Source organism: Helianthus annuus, chromosome 8 (assembly GCF_002127325.2).
Source record: "Helianthus annuus cultivar XRQ/B chromosome 8, HanXRQr2.0-SUNRISE, whole genome shotgun sequence".
Lineage (NCBI taxonomy): Eukaryota > Viridiplantae > Streptophyta > Magnoliopsida > Asterales > Asteraceae > Helianthus > Helianthus annuus.
In genome coordinates this window covers 59,226,269-59,245,895 of record NC_035440.2, presented here as the reverse complement: position 1 = coordinate 59,245,895, position 19,627 = coordinate 59,226,269, and the positions used below count along the sequence as shown (strand labels likewise).

The 19,627-nt window shown below is 37.1% G+C and overlaps 1 long non-coding RNA gene across 12 annotated transcripts; it reads left to right on the top strand.

Moving 5' to 3' along the window:
- The first annotated feature begins 15,115 nt into the window (after positions 1 to 15,115).
- LOC110872966 lies at positions 15,116 to 17,676 on the top strand. 12 transcript variants are annotated; one of them, XR_002554825.2, is made up of 7 exons: positions 15,120 to 15,497; positions 15,581 to 15,749; positions 15,936 to 16,058; positions 16,136 to 16,270; positions 16,927 to 16,977; positions 17,073 to 17,080; positions 17,420 to 17,676. It is a non-coding gene; the product is annotated as an uncharacterized LOC110872966 (long non-coding RNA). The 12 variants fall into 12 exon arrangements; XR_004865233.1 differs by having other exon boundaries at positions 15,116 to 15,497; positions 16,136 to 16,977; XR_002554826.2 differs by lacking the exon at positions 17,073 to 17,080.
- Positions 17,677 to 19,627: the final 1,951 nt, after the last annotated feature.

The following is a 19,627-nucleotide window of genomic DNA, read 5'->3' as shown; positions in this document are numbered from 1 at the left end:
AAAATGTGACATGAAAAGGAAGGTTTGACTCTTATAGGTCGACCAAGGAATGAATTTCAACTCGAACTTAATGTCATCAAGCTGTATGAATGCTAGTGCCTAATAAGTAAACCATGAAATGAGTTTAACCAGCAAGTAGTAACCGTAAGACACGGATTATAGCCGTAAATTGCGGCGGGTTTAACATGAAAGCTCGCCTTAGACTCTAAAACCCATATGTGAATAGAACTTGAACCTACAAATGTGTTAAAATATGTTATTTGTACCAAGGGACAAAGCTCGTTTACAAGTAGATCTACTGTCAGATGATTATATGCATGAATAAGTATGATATGTTGAATACGTTTGAGTGAACGAAATTATACGCAGAAATGTATATTGGGCCATGGTAGGTATAAGTAGTATGAACTAGTATATGTGAAAACTTTAGGGGACACGTTTGTATGTACATGAATATGTGAAAGGGGATACACTCGGGATGTAGTTCAATGAATGCATACTATTGGTTGGTGTTCCCTTATAAAGGTAATAATACTATTGTCTACTGTTTTATAATGATTTCATGTTCATAACTAGAAGGTATATTACGTAAGGCAATTGACTTTTTAAAAGTCAACAATGATGAATATCATGGATTGCCTTTGGACACGATTCATAGAGTAGAAAGTTAAAGTGTTATAAATTGATAAATCAAAAGCCTACGATATGCATCATGAATGAAATGAATCGATACATAAGTAGAAACAATAATAACTAAGGATTGGGTTTCACAAGAGTTGAAAATCTTGATAGGTATGAATGTATGTCGGGATGCTAGTTTCAAATTATGGATTAGGGGATGTGTGACTAATGGCAATTTCTCACAACATACTTAGATAAGTCTTCCAATGTAACCCGAATGAATGAACAAACGAATAATATAACCAAATGTGTTATAGAAGAAATGAATGAGGTTTCGGGGACGAAACCTTCTTTAAGGGGGGTAGACTTGTAACACCCCAAAATTTTTAAGAGTCGTAATATAATATTTTATTGTTAATGCTTTATAAAACAAAGTGGTAAATGTAAGTTTTACCATATGAAAGTAAATAAGGTGCTAGTAATTGAAGTATTGACAATTAAATCATTAAAAGTAACCAAGTTAGTGTGATGGTCATTAAATGACAAGATAATGAGTTTAATTTCATTTATAAGCAATTAGAAACTTGAGGGACTATTTTGGGCATTATGAAAGATGAAATAAATAAAAACCAATTAAAACATCAAAACTCACACAATGATGTGTGTGAGTGTGTCGCCCAGACAAAAGAAGAACAAGGGGAAACCCTTGTTCATCATGAATCAGCCAATTGATAAGGAAATTGAAGATGTATAGGATGCATGTATCAAGATTTTCGATCTCCTATATGTTCTTCACAATCAAGTAAGTTAAATTTTATGATTTGATTATCTTGAATAAAGTGGGTTATGATCAATCTAGGAAATTTCATGAAATTAGGTATGATTATATGTTAGAATCATCACATGAAAGACGAATTGTGCAAGACTTTAAGTAAATTGATATTTTGGGATGAAACCCACTTGTTCAATGTAGTATGATGATATATGATGATCTTGTAAGAATGAAGTTTGTGTAAATATGATGAACTAGTTGGTGTGGGATGCATAATTATAGGTTAGATTGAAAGATGGTATGAAATTTATGTAATTTTTAGTGGTGATGATGAATGAAGATAGGAAATAGGAATGAAAGCATGATTTGGTTGTACATTGTGCATTAAATGGTGTACGCACATCAAGTGTATGATGAAATGCCCAAGTGACGTTAGGATATGAGAATTTTATGAAACGGCTTGACATTTATGAATTAATTGGGGAATGACGAGGTCGGTAGAAAACTAACTTGAATAATGTGCCTTAGAGGGAATTCATATGAGAATTCGGATTGAACGTATGTTTTGATTAAAATCATGCATTTAGGAATTTGTATCTTGTGCTTGAATGGTGTGATGCTCACCATGTATTTGATGCGCTTGATTTATGGTAATTAAAAGTGAATGTATACGAATGTGAAACGAATAGCTGATTTGTAAGTAAATGTGTTGGAGGTATGTCGTATTGTTACCGTAGATGATATTGCCAAATGTAGAATCACAAAACATTTACATGTGAAAGAATGTGTAAGTGAACGTGTATCTGTATATAATTATGTGATCATGTAGTTGTAAGCACAAGTGCATCATAAGTATGAAATGTATATAATGTCATATGTATAGCCTAATATGATGTCACGTATATATAAGGTTAAGTCAAAAGTTTATACAATAAACCGTTGACTTTTGAAAGTCAACTACACATAAAAGGCATGGCTAGAATTTTGTCACAATTGTGAAATCTTAGAACGTCATATGGTGTGTGTTAAATAAATATGCGTTTTATGCATTGACATGATGGATTATATGAGTTTGAAAAGATGTGATTTTTGGGTATATGCCTTATGCTTGTTAGACTTGACTAATGAAAGTCAAATGTGAGTTAGGCATTCGACATGATCATTTATATGTACAATCATGTATACTAACAAGGATGTAATTGTGGTGACACGAAAGCCTAGGGATCATGTGGAAAATGGACTCAAGCAAGAAAGGCTAACGTGTCAAAAGGAGACAAGGAAATGAATGCACAAACTCGGACGCATGAGGTAAGTGATTTCCGAATCACTTCTTAGTTTGTTAAGTAAGGTTATGTTCTAGTTAATTAGGCTTGATAATTGAAGTCAAATAAGAAGGGTTGTATGGAATTGATGATTTACGTTAAGTAGGCCGAATGGGTCAAAAATGTGGTTTTATTACTATACCGGAAGGGTTGTATAAATGAATGACATGAATAGGTTTAACGCATACAGGTATCGAGTGCATAAATCCCAAGTTCGAACCCTGGATAATGTAAAAGTATTATAGTTATAACGTTTATGTAAGTTTTGGGTTAAAACAAATGAGTAGTTTGACGAAAACATGAACGGGTCGAATAAGTGAAAGCGGGTATATAAAGCCGAGAGCCTTAAGTGAATATTTTCCTTAAACCGGATGTTGGATTTCAAGTTCATATGATAGAATGTGAATTTACAAGCATGTAGGAAGACACGGAAGGGTAAACGGGTAAACGGTTCAAAAGTTATGCGCGTTTAAGTGCGTACGGACGACGAAACGGAGCTGCAGAAAAATGCATTTTCTAGAGGGCGTCGCCGACGGCCTTAGGGGCGTCGCCGACGGGCTCTAGAAAGTCAGTTTTTGACTGACGGGTTATTTGGCTGTCTACGGAAGTTTTGGGCTACAGGCACTTGCAAGGGCCGTCGCCGACACCCCTAGGGTCGTCGTCGATGGCCTCCCCATGTTCAAAAACCTGAAATTTGTTATCTAAGTCGATTTGGGAGTAGTAGGCTTCGGTTTGCTATCCGTGGACCACGGCGGGCCTCCCAAACATGATTTTGATCGTTCCTTTGACGTTTATGGGATATAAATCTAAGTCTATGTACCATGTAATTAATGTATGGATATATAAGAGGTATGTAAGATCTTGATCGCGTACGTAAGAGTGTATGTACATATGTAGACATGTATTTAAGTATATATGAAGGCACGTATGAGTGTATGCATGTATGTAGAGATATAGGAAGGTATGTACGTATGTAGATGTGTATGTATGCACGTAAGAATGTATGTATGCATGATTTAGATACGTCGAGTAATACGTTATTAATGGTGTGCCTTGAGAATGAAAAGTAATGCAGGTACATTATTGAAGCCTCATCAGGATATGGATACGCAGATGAAATGCTTAAAGTTAGAAAGATAACGAAATGGGAAGTGTACGAGATTGAATCTTGTTTATGCATTGTGTACTAATGTTATGAATGTATGTGGTGAGTGCAGGTTGTTCGAATCACGGGCAGTTATCACGAGGAATAGAGATCAAAGATCAAGTCACAAGATAGATTGTATGGGAATAATTGAGTATGTACCTTAGTATACAGGACTTATACTTTATTTTTGTAAAAGATACATATTAAAACGAACTTTCAAGTAAGTCAAGGCATTTGTAATGAAAGAAATTTTATGGCACGAATTTCCGCTGCGACTTTCTGTCAAATACGTATTAGGGCCTTACAAAATTGTAAAGTGGATCTGGCGGGCGTTGGAAGTTTTTATGTTGTGTTAAGTATAAAGATGTCATCCATGGTCGTTGAGTTTGGTCCGTGTATCTCTTTTCTAGACGAGACACGCCTTCCAAACCTTGGTGCTGTCTAATGTCTTTTGATGAGTCTTTAGTGAACTCATAAACATTTTGTATGATTGTAAAAACTAAATTTGAAGTCTACGTTTTTAAAACAATGTTGTTATATTTTAAACTTATATTGTGGATGACAAATCTATGGTTTTATCATATAGTTGCTGTTATGATTGAATGCAATGATATTAAGAAAGTCACACCATAATCACGCTTCCGCAAAAGTCAGGGTGTGACTCATGAGCCTCGGTATTACTAACAAATTTTTGTCCCTGTCAGGAATTGTGCGCAGGAATATTCCCTCACAACAGTCACAATGTGAAGGGCTCCAGATATGTTGTATGAGAGGTTGAGGAAAACGTGCTAAATAAGGTGGGAAGGGCTGCAACGTTCACTTACCCAGTCTTACTAGGATCCCAGGAAAATCATAGCTATAGTTAGGATATTTTTCACCTTGTTTTGATAAATAGCTGATCGGGTCGTTTTAGGAAGACATATTGCACAACATACACAGTCACTGCAATTACAACAAGCTTTGTAACACTTAGATTACGATTGATCAAGCTCTCAATTATACTTTCAAAGCACCCCAAAAAATCTCACAAAACTACTAGTTAAACATGTTTTGTAGTTTAAAACAATACACAATTTACGTGAATCAACCCAAAAACATTAAAAAAGTTAAAAGAGGTTTCATAGAGCAAATAGATCTCACACTTTTCACATGCTCATTCGAACTCATTGAAGCCCAACCCGTCACACAATGTCGCTATGTACCGTCGTTGGTCGCCGCCTGATACCATCGAGTTGTTTCAATTGGTTAGCCGTCTCCACATCCTTGGTAGTCCTTATCTACTCATAAGAGCCCTTGATTTCACATAAAACCCTAGCGAGTTTGATGTGTGTAAAATGCAACATATAAATTACATCAAATGAGGCATAAAACTAACCCTTTTTAAGTACTAATGTTGGAAAAAGAGTGTTTTTGTCTTCCTTTTGTATTTTCAGGATTAAATGAGCTCAAATTAACAAAAGAAGCAAAAAGGGAGCTAAATCTGACATAAATACAAGAAAAGGAACATAAGTGGATTGCCCGACCCCTCGACAGCATCCTCCCAAGCAAAACAGAGAAGGCAGAAGACTGAACACGCCCCGTGCTCAGCCAGCACAGGGCCGTGTCCAAGAAGCAGCAGATAAGACAAACCTATAGAAGCTTCTATTGCCCACCACGGGGCCGTGCCCAATGAACACGGGGGCGTGGCGAAAGTACTGCAGGCGCATTAATTGTAATTGCGAATTACAATTAATGAGGAGAGAGATTGTCAGACGGGCACGGGGCCGTGTCCAGCGGACACGGGGCCGTGCCCAAGCTTCTGTTCAGTCTATAAATAGGAGTGCTTGGTTTCATTGCAACTCATCCCTTGGCACACCACCTCTCTCACACTTCATCCACCACCCACCACCATCACAACACCATCATCCACCACCATCATCCATTGTCCATCATAGAGTGTGTGAGTCGTCTCGGGATCCAAGATTGATCGTAAGAGTTCTTGACAATCAAGGCCATGTTTGCCTAAGTCTCTTACATCACTTGGTGAAGACAAGTGTTTAGTATAATACTTTTTATTTTTAATCTTTTGCACTTTTTATTTGGTTTTGTATTAATGACTTTAATAACTAGTTGCTTATGTTGAAGGTGATTCTTCCTTATCGTTTGTCCGTGGTGTCTTGGCATTATTTTACTGTCTATATAAAATAAAAGATTTTCACCATTCATATCTCCACGGTCTATATGAAGGTATGTTGGCTACCTGGTCGGGGGCTAAGGGAACGGTTTGGTAAGGGTCTTGCCCTTGTTCAGCGTTTAGAGGTCCTGCAAGGGACCTGGGTCAAATTTAGTAGAGGGTAACGTCACCTCCAAAAGAGGGGCCTACCATAATTTGCATTAATAACTTAATTCATTATCTTTCAATAATCCGACCCTTTAGGATTGTATCCTTGCTGACTCAAACTACTGGGTTGAGGGTAACGTCGCCTTCAAAAGAGGGGCCTACTACAATAACTAAGATAATCTCTTAAACAAGTGCAAAAGTGCGAAAATAATCAAAGGTTATACTAATACACGAGTCAGATCCAAGTGATTCATCTTGTCTATCTGTTTTTATTTTTATTTTTATTTTTCAGCATTTAGTTAGTTTTATTTTCTTAGTTTAAAAATCTTTTTCTAACATTTTGATTTGGTTAGACGTTGAGGATAAACCGGTACTAAAAGCTCTTGTGTCCTTGGACGACCTCGGTATCTTACCAACACTATACTACGTCCACGAGGGGTGCACTTGCCCATATGTGTGTTTAGTGTTAGTAAATATCGTGTTTTATAAATTGAAAACTTGGCTAAAAGTGTAAAAAGGGCTTAAAATATACATCTAAAAACATATACACACTTGTACGCATCAAGTTTTTGGCGCCGTTGCCGGGGACACAAGGATTTTAAGAAAGTTAGGAATCAACGGCCTAATCATTTTTTTTATTTTTCTTTATTATTTTTAGGATTTTCTTAGTTTTTCAGCTTCTGCAGAGCTCAGCACGGGCCGTGCCTGCTGAACACGCCCCCGTGCTCAATCATTGGAACTGGCAATCTTGTTTTAAGTCAGACAGTAAGCTAAACACGGGGTCGTGCTCACTCAACACGCCCCCGTGCTCAAGATTCACTTACTGAAAACAGAACCGTTAGATCCCGGCGGTTGGTAATTTCTGACACAAACATGAGTGATGGTAATTCTTTTTACTTTCGGCACTCTTATGGTACGTGGTGTCAATTATGTGGAGGCAAACATAAGGAATTAGAATGTTACTTTCTAAATTATAAGCCCCACTACATAGACTCACCGACTCCCTATAACCTTAAGAGGGGCGAAAGTAAAAATAATCACTATCTCTCCCTCGAATGCGCCCAGCCAGATATTCTAGGAGAAATGCTCCTTGACGAGTTATTTCAACTAGAAAATCTAATTTTAAATTGGTTAAAAGAGCTTAGGAAGGATTTCATTAATCCACCCCAAGACGATGACCATGAAGAAATGTTGGGATCGCATTCCAACAACCTCGTTGCTCCCAAAAATACCTTCATACCTAGCGAAGACTTGGACGATAGTCGTCCCTGTGCCGATTGTGCCGTGAAGGACTCTCCATCGACTTCGCTCGGTGCATACATAGACCTGAGCGATTCGGCATATACCTTCTTTAACGAGAGCCCGGGAAAGGGTTGGACTTGTCCACCTAGAATAAAAATAGGAATTACCCTCACCGACAACCTCTTGTGTTCTCACCTTAGTCTAGGACAATTAAGGTATCTTAGGCACTTTGGGGTTGTTCCAACCAGTAAGGAACCACCCGATATCAATAAGTTCCTTAGAATTAAAGAAACTCCATAAGACAACATCCAGACACGGGGCCGTGTCCAGGTCAACACGCCCCCGTGCTCACCTAAAAGATTCTCTGCTGATTTTGTCAGAATACGGACAAAATGTGTCAGGATTTCATCTGCACACGGGGCCGTGTCCAACCAACACGGGGCCGTGTCCAGTGCGCTGTCGTTTTCTTTAAATGCAGCCTGATTCCTGCTCATTTTTGACCACTTCAAAAGACAGAGATTCCTGTGATCTTCACTTATACCATCCTAGGTAAGTTCTAAAAGAAGGTTCCCAAGAACCCTCTTGTCCCTTCCACTTTTATTCATTACCTCTTCTTTCAAATTTTTTTCAAACATTTCCTCCATGAAAGCTTGGGAACTTCATGATTCCAACCTTTAATGGTAAGTTTGTAAGATTATTGGCTAAGGAATCTTGTTTAAAGTTAGTTGTATAACTCTGTTTTAAATTATCTGTGCTTAAAACCCAGCCGAAAACCATAAAAATAATTTAAAACTCCAGGACTCCTTAGCCTAAAATCCTGCAGACAAGTGGACACGGGGCCGTGCTCATCGAGCACGGGGCCGTGTCCGAGGTTCTGTTTCATAAAAATTTAGCTTTCTTCGGTTTATTTCCCAGAAATGGCAAGCAGAACAAGCGGAACATCTTCAAGAAATAACCGACAAGGGAGGAGCTCATCAACGGCGGAAGACTCTCTTGTAAACTATGTTTACGCCCTAAGAGAGGCTATTGATGAAATGACGGGAGTGGAAGAAGCATTGGTCGACCGTATCAACCATCTAACGGTGGGACTGGAGGGATGTCTCCGAGAGGTAAACCTCTTGCACTAGAGGTTAAACCTTCTCGCCTCCCCGCCTTTGGTACCTATAATAACCCAAAGGGCGTGGAACGTGGTGCCCGAAGTCATCATACCGGCCGAATGGTACGTCATGCACCCTGAGCCTCCGCAAAGGGTAGTGCAAGGAGTCCCGGTGAGTGTTCCCCCTCCTCCACAAGTTGCTGAGGAAAATGAAGCTGCCTTCTTCCTTCCAAGGGAGATAGAAGAATGGCTTTAACAACATCTAGGGAAGAAAACCGTCGGCCGAAAGTCCTACTACATCGGGAAACTATTCTCGAAATTTTCTTAAAAAGTAGAACTCTTTATGATAACCTCGTGTACCTCCTGACCTAATTAGTTAAGTTTTTTTTATTTTATTTTAGAAATGTTATGTATCTCTCTATGGTTTTAATGGAATGATGGTTTTAAGGGTTGAAGGGATCATAATAAATAAAACACACTCATGGTGGTAAAGGATGATAAGGGAAACGAGAAACATGGCCCCATGCACAAGAACAAGGCCACCCGACGACAATTTCTCCATTACAGTAGGTTCAGCATGGGTCGTGCCCAGCCAAGACGGCCCCGTGCTGAACACCCTGCAGAAAAATGCCCAGTTCAGGTAACTGGACACGGGCCGTGTTCACCGGACACGCCCCCGTGTCCAGGCTTCTGTTTCTTTTCTTTAATTATCGTTACTAGCACCTGAACACGGGGCCGTGCCCGGTCCCCACGGGGCCATGTCTAGACTGCTAGTAACATAATTTTTTTCTTTTAACACCATGTTACACATTCAATCAACCTAAAAATTTATTTTTGGGACACATTGAGGACAATGTGTAATTTAAGTGTGGGGGGATGCTAAAACCTTGAATTTTGCAAGTCCTAATAACAAGCCTTACACAAAACTCTATTGGAACCGCTAATCACCCCAATTTTTTTCAAAAAAATTTCATTTTTTTTTACTTGTCTAAAGTTTAAGTTGGGAATTCTAAGACTAACAAGGTTATATTTTTACAAATTTACAACCGATAGCGTCATGATAAAAAGAACCAACATAAGAAAATTATGAAACGGCATGACAAGCTTAGTTAAAATTCGATTATATATACATGATCACATAGAAAAACCTATTCCCACAAAAGTGAGTTTTGAGCCTTTATTGAGCATACAAATATACATCTTTACGCTAAATGCTCATTTTTTCGTTTCTTGTGTGAATAGCCGCTTGGTTCTTACAACTCTAGAACTTGCCACGACAATTCATTCTCGGTCCTTACCAACTTAAACCCAAGTAAGTAAATAATGGAGGCATTAGGACTAACCATTTTTCTTTCAAAACCATTATTTTTATTTTTCTTTTCACCTACCCAAAAACTCCCCCTAGTTAACCCCTTTGAGCCTAAACCTTTTCATTTCTTAACCCAAAACCCTTTTTACCCACCAAAAACCCTTTTTATTTTTACCCTTTATTTTAGTAACAAGCTCGGTTTTCGTGTGACTAAAAAAAAAAGAGAGAGAGAATTTTACAATGAAGTTAGAAATAAACAAATAAAGCTCCTAAAAAGTTTGTTTGAAGAAATACTTCATTAAGAATAAAAAGTCACTAAAAAAATGTTTTACGAAAACCGACGCTTTTTACGATTTTCGCCCCTTTCTACTAACCACTAACCCAACTACCCACCTTTAGCCCAAGCCTTTACCCAAAAAAAATCCTCTTGATATTTACAAAGGTAAAAAGTTAAAAAGGATGAGGATTGATTGCTTGGCAAGCCTATGGTAGGAATAAGTTCCATGCCGCTCTCGAGTGATTCACTAAAAAAAGACACTTTCGGCCGAGTGTGAGTGATTTCTCCCGTGAGGTATGTGAACTCGTATATAAATGGAAATTTAAAAAGGCATGTTATGCCCAAATAAGTAATTTCTCTTATGAAACGTTCTAAATAAATCATAACGAATAGGATTGTAAATAAACAAAAATAAAACCCAATAAAAATCTTGGAATCCCGACACTCTATAACAAGCCAAAACCTTCTCTTCTACCCATTCCATTTGGGAGTGTAAGCCACATATTAAAGAGTTTTGCTTGAGGAGAAGCAAAAATTCAAGTGTGGGGATATTTGATGTGTGTAAAATGCAACATATAAATTACATCAAATGAGGCATAAAACTAACCCTTTTTAAGTACTAATGTTGGAAAAAAGAGTGTTTTTGTCTTCCTTTTGTATTTTCAGGATTAAATGAGCTCAAATTAACAAAAGAAGCAAAAAGGCAGCTAAATCTGACATAAATACAAGAAAAGGAACATAAGTGGATTGCCCGACCCCTCGACAGCATCCTCCCAAGCAAAACAGAGAAGGCAGAAGACTGAACACGCCCCGTGCTCAGCCAGCACGGGGCCGTGCCCAAGAAGCAGCAGATAAGACAAACCTATAGAAGCTTCTATTGCCCACCACGGGGCCGTGCCCAATGAACACGGGGGTGTGACGAAAGTACTGCAGGCACATTAATTGTAATTGCGAATTACAACTAATGAGGAGAGAGATTGTCAGACGGGCACGGGGCCGTGCCCAGGCTTCTGTTCAGCCTATAAATAGGAGTGCTTGGTTTCATTGCAACTCATCCCTTGGCATACCACCTCTCTCACACTTCATCCACCACCCACCACCATCACAACACCATCATCCACCACCATCATCCATTGTCCATCATAGAGTGTGTGAGTCGTCTCGGGATCCAAGATTGATCGTAAGAGTTCTTGACAATCAAGGCCATGTTTGCCTAAGTCTCTTACATCACTTGGTGAAGACAAGTGTTTAGTATAATACTTTTTTATTTTTAAACTTTTGCACTTTTTATTTGGTTTTGTATTAATGACTTTAATAACTAGTTGCTTATGTTGAAGGTGATTCTTCCTTATCGTTTGTCCGTGGTGTCTTGGCATTATTTTACTGTCTATATAAAATAAAAGATTTTCACCATTCATATATCCACGGTCTATATAGAGGTATGTTGGCTACCTGGTCCGGGGCTAAGGGAACGGTTTGGTAAGGGTCTTGCCCTTGTTCAGCGTTTAGAGGTCCTGCAAGGGACCTGGGTCAAATTTAGTAGGATCTCCTTCAATACCCAAAGGTATTAGATGGCGGGGATCCAAACTCTTTGACCCCCTCATAAGTTAACTACTATTAATACTATAACCCGGCTATTTAGGATTGTATCCCTGCTGAGTCAGACTACTTAGTCGAGGGTAACATCACCTCCAAAAGAGGGGCCTACCATAATTTGCATTAATAACTTAATTCATTATCTTTCAATAATCCGACCCTTTAGGATTGTATCCTTGCTGACTCAAACTACTGGGTTGAGGGTAACGTCGCCTTCAAAAGAGGGGCCTACTACAATAACTAAGATAATCTCTTAAACAAGTGTAAAAGTGCGAAAATAATCGAAGGTTATACTAATACACGAGTCAGATCCAAGTGATTCATCTTGTCTATCTGTTTTTATTTTTATTTTTATTTTTCAGCATTTAGTTAGTTTTATTTTCTTAGTTTAAAAATCTTTTTCTAACATTTTGATTTGGTTAGACGTTGAGGATAAATCGGTGCTAAAAGCTCTTGTGTCCTTGGACGACCTCGGTATCTTACCAACACTATACTACGTCCACGATGGGTGCACTTGCCCATATGTGTGTTTAGTGTTAGTAAATATCGTGTTTTATAAATTTAAAACTTGGCTAAAAGTGTAAAAAGGGTTTAAAATATATATCTAAAAACATATACACACTTGCACGCATTAGAGTTCGCCAACCGCCTTTATTAAATTATCTAAAACATACACACAATCATTGTCATCACTTATCATCGAACTCTCGCTTAAATGCTTAATCACTAGAACACCACACGTGTTACTCTTCCTTTCCCATTACCGATCACACACAAAAAAAAACAGAAAACTCTTTTTTCCATTTCTCTCTCTTCGCGTTTGCACCACGGATTACCACTTAACACCACCGCTGCCACGAGCTATGACTACAATTGTCCACAATCTTTTTTGTTCACCACATCACGCGAGCACCACACACCTCTTATCCCTAGCAACTGTCGCACCACCCTCTCTCTTGATCAATTCCACTTTCTTTCTCTCTAGGTTCTCTTGGTGACTGAAACACGCAAATGACGGGAAGATGGGATGAGGATTTTTTTATGGTGGGGGATAGAGAGAATGAGAAAGTTGGTTATAGACCAATTTAAACCCCTTTAAAAATCGATATCAGTTATACATCTCCAGAAACTAAATAATCCACACTAAGTAATTAATTAATTTTGATTAATTAACACCCACATATACTTATTACATTTATAACAATATATCATGTCATATAACTAGTATGTATATATTTTCATATATTGACACACACATATACAACTATAGCTAATTAAGAGGGTGTTTGGGATTACGTTTTGAAGTGATTATTTGATTAATTCCTTTGTAAAACATAAATAATCTAAAAAAGTGTGTGGATGAAAAAGTGATTATCAGCCTCCAAAACGCTGTTTTGGAGAAGCATGTACCTGCATGCTTTTTCAAAACGCAGTTTTGAAAACGCATAATCTATTTTGAAAACGCAACACCAAACACCCCCTAAAATTTACTACCCATGAAAAAGAGTATTATAGAGCAGCCAGAAAAATGATGTGAACTCCTTGTGCGCAAAATGGACACTATTAATGGTATAAGAGTTGGAGATATCAAAGCCACTCCTACATCATTTGGTTTGGTGGGGGCAAACTTCATCAAGGGGCGGAGAGTTCATGGGGGTATTTAGGGCACCTCAGTTGATCCCATTATCCTAATCAGGATGGTGAGTATACTTCATCGTGAATGCTGAATCCGTAAATTGGGGTAATTGTAACACCTTGAGCAATCTCATGTTCACCATGAACATATTAAAGGATGGGTTTATAAATAATGTTGGACCTTAATTACCACAGATGCATTTGAGGTCATTGACTATGCATGGAGTGAAATCCATTGTTAAGCTAGATCTAGTGGCAAAGACGGACGCCCATCATGGAAAGTTAAATTGCTTGAGAAATAAAAGATGAATGGTGAGAAGGATAAGTAAATTGACTGAGTATTGTCAAAATTTCTTTGTTGGTTATCATTGTGAACACTCGAACATCATAGACATTCTTCATCTTAATTGGTTCTTATTAGTAAAGAAAACCAAAAATGGAGGGGTTAGATATTGGGTTGGGGGGGGGGGGGGATATGAAGGAGATAACCGAGATAGAAGCATGGAGTGGATGTGAGGAATATTAGTGATGAAAGGTGGAATGAGTTGGGCATTTAAGGTTTTTAAGGCATTCTGATTTAGATGGAAGGGGTGCTCTCCATGTGGGGAGTGATAACCTTTCCATGTCAATCAATCAGCTCATGTCAATGTCAACTCCCTTCTTCACTCCTCATTTTGCACTCAATCACTATGGGTGCTTCTCACGTGGGGTGTCCATTCATTTTTTTTATTTCTAGAAATTATGCATTAAATCACCTGGACCGCTAGAACTACATCGCCTCGTTTGCGACACGTGTCCCCTTGGGTTTAAACCCGATCCTCGGCTAACGGAACCTTTTTTTGGCTTCACGTTTGTTTTGTTTATCCATGGTGTGTAGAAATGTAGGATTGTAGTGAGCGTGGTGTGAGAAAATTGAAATGTGTGGGTTTTAAATAAAAGAAAACAAATTAATGTTATTTTTTATTTTTCCAACGTTTCGAAATAATGGTCATAAGATGCAACGGATAGTTTTTTTCACTCGGTGACTACACATTGATGAACCCAACTCACCGCAACCCCTTGGGTGCCGGGGGCAATGTGCCCGCGAGGCAACTCAACACCCCGCAACCCTTTACCGTGCACGCCCCTTCCACCCTAATGGATGTTGGGACATTTTACGAAAGGAAAAAAAGGGGGAAATTTGATCAAGTTATTTAAGATCATTTAGACGTAATCAAATTTACATATCAAAGGGTTTGTATCAAGCAGTATCAAGATATATACATAATGGTGTTTCTCCTTAAATGATAACATGGTTCTAGTCCCATGATAAATAAAAATATAGATTTAGAAGCAATGTTAATGTTTTCGAGACCGGATCAAATAGCAAACTGGACACCTTACTTACTGATTCACTGGTCAAACCGGTCGAATATGATTTACGAACCGATGACGTAATAAATAATATTTTATCTATAAATTTTAAATATTTATAGAATTTCTGAGTTCAAATCAAAACACTCATTTAATATCTAACACATAATTATCTTAAACAAAACCGGGTTAATAAAAAAATAACATATAGAACACTCTTTCCTAACCCTAGATTAGGCCGCATAATCTATACTATCTATATATCTATATATAAGCATTTCCTATGGCTAGAATTGTCATTTCTATACAAATTTTTAAGATGGCATACAAAGAGTCAATATAAAATGCATAAATTTTTACCATTTTCTTCCGTTACTACCCCTCTTCCCTTTTATTTATACTATACTCGTTGAATACCTACACTAAATTCATCAATGTGACTCTTCAAAGGCAACAATCAATGTAACTCTTCAAAAGGAAAATGGTTCACCATCTCTAACCGTCGCTTTCACTTTCCCCACACATCCGAAACTCACGACAATCAACCATTACCATTTCCTCTCCAATGAATCGGCAAGTGAAGCTTAAAAGTTATCGAATCGGCCAGTAATCTTCTTTGATAAAGGCTTCAATCCCTCTGTCTATGATATCGGTTTTGAAGTTCATGTGGTGGCGCTCAGTTTTTGGTGGAACGCAACCAGGACTCAGATGGTGATTGCCATTCGAACACACATTAAAGACAGGTCCTGTGGGTGAATCGGGGAGAAGGGAGATGGTAGAAGCCCTAGCCGCCGTCGGATGGTTCCGGTGAGTATTCCATTATATATACGTATTTATGTATCTGTGACTTCCATCTTCAACTTTCTTTGTGTTCACTGTTGCTTTTGCAGGTTGATACATGTAATCTTCATGCCTGTCTTCTTTGAGAATACGTGTGTGTGTTTTTTCATAATTGGCCAGCGAAAAAGGGTCCGTTAGGGACGACATGGATCGCGGCGCATCTCGAGAGGAAGCTTAGGAAAAATCAGGCTGCTGATACTGATATTGGTGTCTCTGTAGGTAATATGTTGTTTTTTTACTGATTTTATTGTTGGAATTTTGGTGGTTGAAGGTTATGTTTTGATTATTGCAGACTTAACTTTGCAGTTCTGGTAAATTTTTTTCAATTTAGTCAATATTATATGCATAGTTCTGAACTTCAGATTGATTTTGTTTGCTTTCTCTTTCTTTCTCTACATATTATAGATGTAGTCTTGCAAGCAATATTGCTAGAATGGATGGCGGGATCACCGAAAGTCGCAAACATGTAAAAGACGGTTTTTTCCAGTATTTTTAGCATTGTTTGATGCTCTTCTGATGCGTTCTCAGGTAACCAAATGTTCTTCTACTTTTTTCTCCTTTTTTAATTTTCTTAATAACATTAAAGTAGGCATTCACTTTGGTAGGTAGATGATTCAACATATACTTGTGAGACTGCAACAGGGGACTTGCCGGATGGCCTTGTGCAGTTTAGGTTGAATTTAGTCGAGGTTTTGGTCGACATTTGCCAGCTTTTAAATTCCGTTGTATTTTTGCAAAAGGTATGCACAAAGCCACAAACTTGTATTATATTTTGCATTATTATTCCCCAAGACTAGACCTAGCAAATGGGTCGGGCCGGGTCATGGGTCAAAACGGTTTCGGGCCAAAATGGGTCAATTAAAAAAGGGGCAGTTTTGGTTTGGGTCAAAACGGGTTTGGGTCGAAACGGGTTCGGATCAGAACGGGTACAGGTCGGAACGGGTTTTTGGGTCGGGTTGGTTAAAAATGTTTTTTTAAAGAGATTGTACATCAAGGGGCAATTTTGTTCGGTTCGAAACGGTACGGGTCGAAACGGTACGGGTCGAAATGGTTCGCGTCTAAACGGTACGCGTTGAAACGGTTCGATTCGAAATGGTACGGGTCTAAACGGTTCACCGTTTAACGGTTCGTGTTGAAACGGTACGCGTTGACCAATGAGAAATCTTGATAATAAATCTGCACCACTACAATGTGATAAGGTTAGAGTCTGTGATTGGTTTGTGTTAGTATATGTATACAGTTGATCAATGTGATTTGTAACGGCTCCACAGTAGATAGATATTGTTATGGTAAGTGATATTTTAGTTAACAAATTTCAATCTAACTTGTGTAAAGAAGAAATAATACAATTTTATCCTTTTTTTTTGGGATTTCTGAGCCATTTTTGTATTAGTAGACACCGAGTTTTTGCCCAGACATTTATCATCTCATTATGTACCATGACCAGGTAACCATATAATCAGCAAAAACTATGTTAAATTCACTGAATTTATAGACTATACTACAATAAAAAAAATAACAAAATACCAGTCTTTCTTTTAGGTTAGCAGGTGAGGACTCAGCGTTTGCGACAATCAGGAATCATCTTCCTTGATTCAGCCAGCACATTTTCCTATTCAAATAAATCGTTAGATTGAAATTTGTAACACCACTACTAGGCTGCTATGCATACTTCATTTTTTTTATTATTGCAGTTTTCGTGTGTTGGACGTTTGCTTTTTTTTTTAGGGTGAAAACTAATGCTCTCTCACTTTCTCTTTTTATCCGGTTCTCACAGTTGTCAACATTGGTTTTGAAATGAACCCTCTTATATGTATACTTAGTTTAGCAATTTACTAATGCTATTTTATGAATTTATGGTAATTATATGATTTTTCTCCAACGAATAGATTCTGAGGTGACGCAAGAAGTGAACAACCCGCAGCAGCTCCTGCAACGGCAAAGGACGACAGGCCTGCAAAATCTACTTTCAAGTCTACCGCAGTCATCACAGACGTTAATTGGTCAATACACCATGACATATGTTTTTGGTCAAAATTCGAACATGAAGAACCTTCAAAATATGTCTGGTGCTGTTGGTGACCTCACAAAGGAATCTGATAATTGGAGGGCTCAACTGCAAGCAGATGCACGTGAAAGGAGCGTGGTATACACTTATATTATTGTTTATATTTTCTTATTTTATGTGCTCTAAATGAATTAGTTATGTTGACCTTGTTGAGTGCCAATTGCTTGGTGTGACTGGTTCACTCTACTTTTATTTTGTAAAATGATGTTTTCTTTTCAGCGAAATATTTGCATCATTTTGGTTAACATGTGTAGAGTGGATAACTTGAAGATGCATCTTCCGTACCGGTAACGAAATGAACCGAACCGGACCGGACCGATACCAACCAAACATCGGTACCGGTTCGGTATACTTTTAATTGTTTTCTTTTTCGGTTGTTATACCGAGTACCAATACCGAAACAGACTGAATCGGTAGCAATAAAAATGGTTAAAAAGTGGAGCCCAGCCCGCTATACTATATAATGTTTATCATAAGTGTTTCCCTATTTATCATAAGGGTTTTCTATGCGTTGCAGCTGCGAAACGTGAGTGATTTTATATATATATACACACAACGTATGTACGATTTTTTAATATCTTTAGGTCTGAATTATATTCTCGGCCCATATTATCGACTCCGCTGCAACGCGCAGGTTTCCCACTAGTATATTATAATGCATTTCATAAGGATTCCAATCAAATTTAAGTAATTACAATCTATAATGCTTATGGTACAATATCTTAATGAAGTTAGTAAAGGGGCAAGATGGTCTTTTTACATGAATATTAAATCTTAAAGCTTTCTAAGTAATGCGTATTAATTTGCAAAACTATTATTACAATCATTATTAACCTATAAATAAGCAAGTTATATATGCGTAAAAGGTTGTACTTTTAATTTTGGGAGTCTTTCAAAAAAAATAAAATGGAAAATTTTCTTTTTAACTCTAAAGTTTTAATGTTTGATAATTTAAGTTTAAACTTCTAATCTTTGTTTCCTTTTTAACCCTAACCTTTTAATCTTTGACAATTTACCATACAGTTTTAATCTTTGACAATTTAAATTTAAAATTTTTAATTTTTGTTTCCATTTTTACCCTAAAGTTTTAATCTTTGACAATTTAAGTTTAAAGTTTTAATCTTTGGTAATTTAACCCCTTAATTTGATTTTTTACTTCTAATTCAAAAGTTTCCATCTTTTGCGATTTAACCACTTTGATTTTTTTACTTACGTATTGTAATCTTGGCTTTGGGAGTTTTTCAAAGAAAAAATGGTTATGTATATGGTTGTTGTAACCTTGTCTTTGGGGGTTTTTAAAAAAATAATTGTTTTTTTTTTTTTTACTTTTCATCCAAATTTATTTCATAAATTACTTTTAACCTAAAACTATTTGTTTTTTTACTTTGGGATTTTTACATATTTCTCTCTCCTAAACTGCCTTATTATGTATTTCCCCAAATCAAAATAACAATTATATATTTCCCCTTTTTCTAAGAATTTACCCAATTACCCTTTCCTTTTTTTTGTTAAGAAATTACATATTTCCCATAATTTTTCTCGTTTCAATCATCTTGTTTGCTATGTATTCGAATATTGATATAATTTGCTATTGATATCAATCTTCATCAAAGGCTGTATTGCTCGATTAAAGCAATTTTATGAACAATTAATTAATATGAAATTTTGACAAAGTACTTTTTTAATAAACAACGGTACGCAATTTATCTTTTGACTTCAAGTAGCAAATAAAATGATGCATATTATATAAATTGGTTATAGATTGAATATGGACCGTACGGTTGTATATGAAGCACTGTTGCTAATTGTTTTTTTTTAGTTTTTTATCTTAAATTTTACGATTGTGTTTTTTTGAACGAAAATTGATTATAAACAATTAAGGATTGCATTTTAATGAAAGTTTGTGTTTTTTACGAGTATTACGGTTTTGTTTGACAAGAGTATCAAGTAGAAGAATTGGGGTGATACTATATGAATTGGGTAAATATGTAATTAATTGATGATATTAGAATGTGGAAATATGTAAATA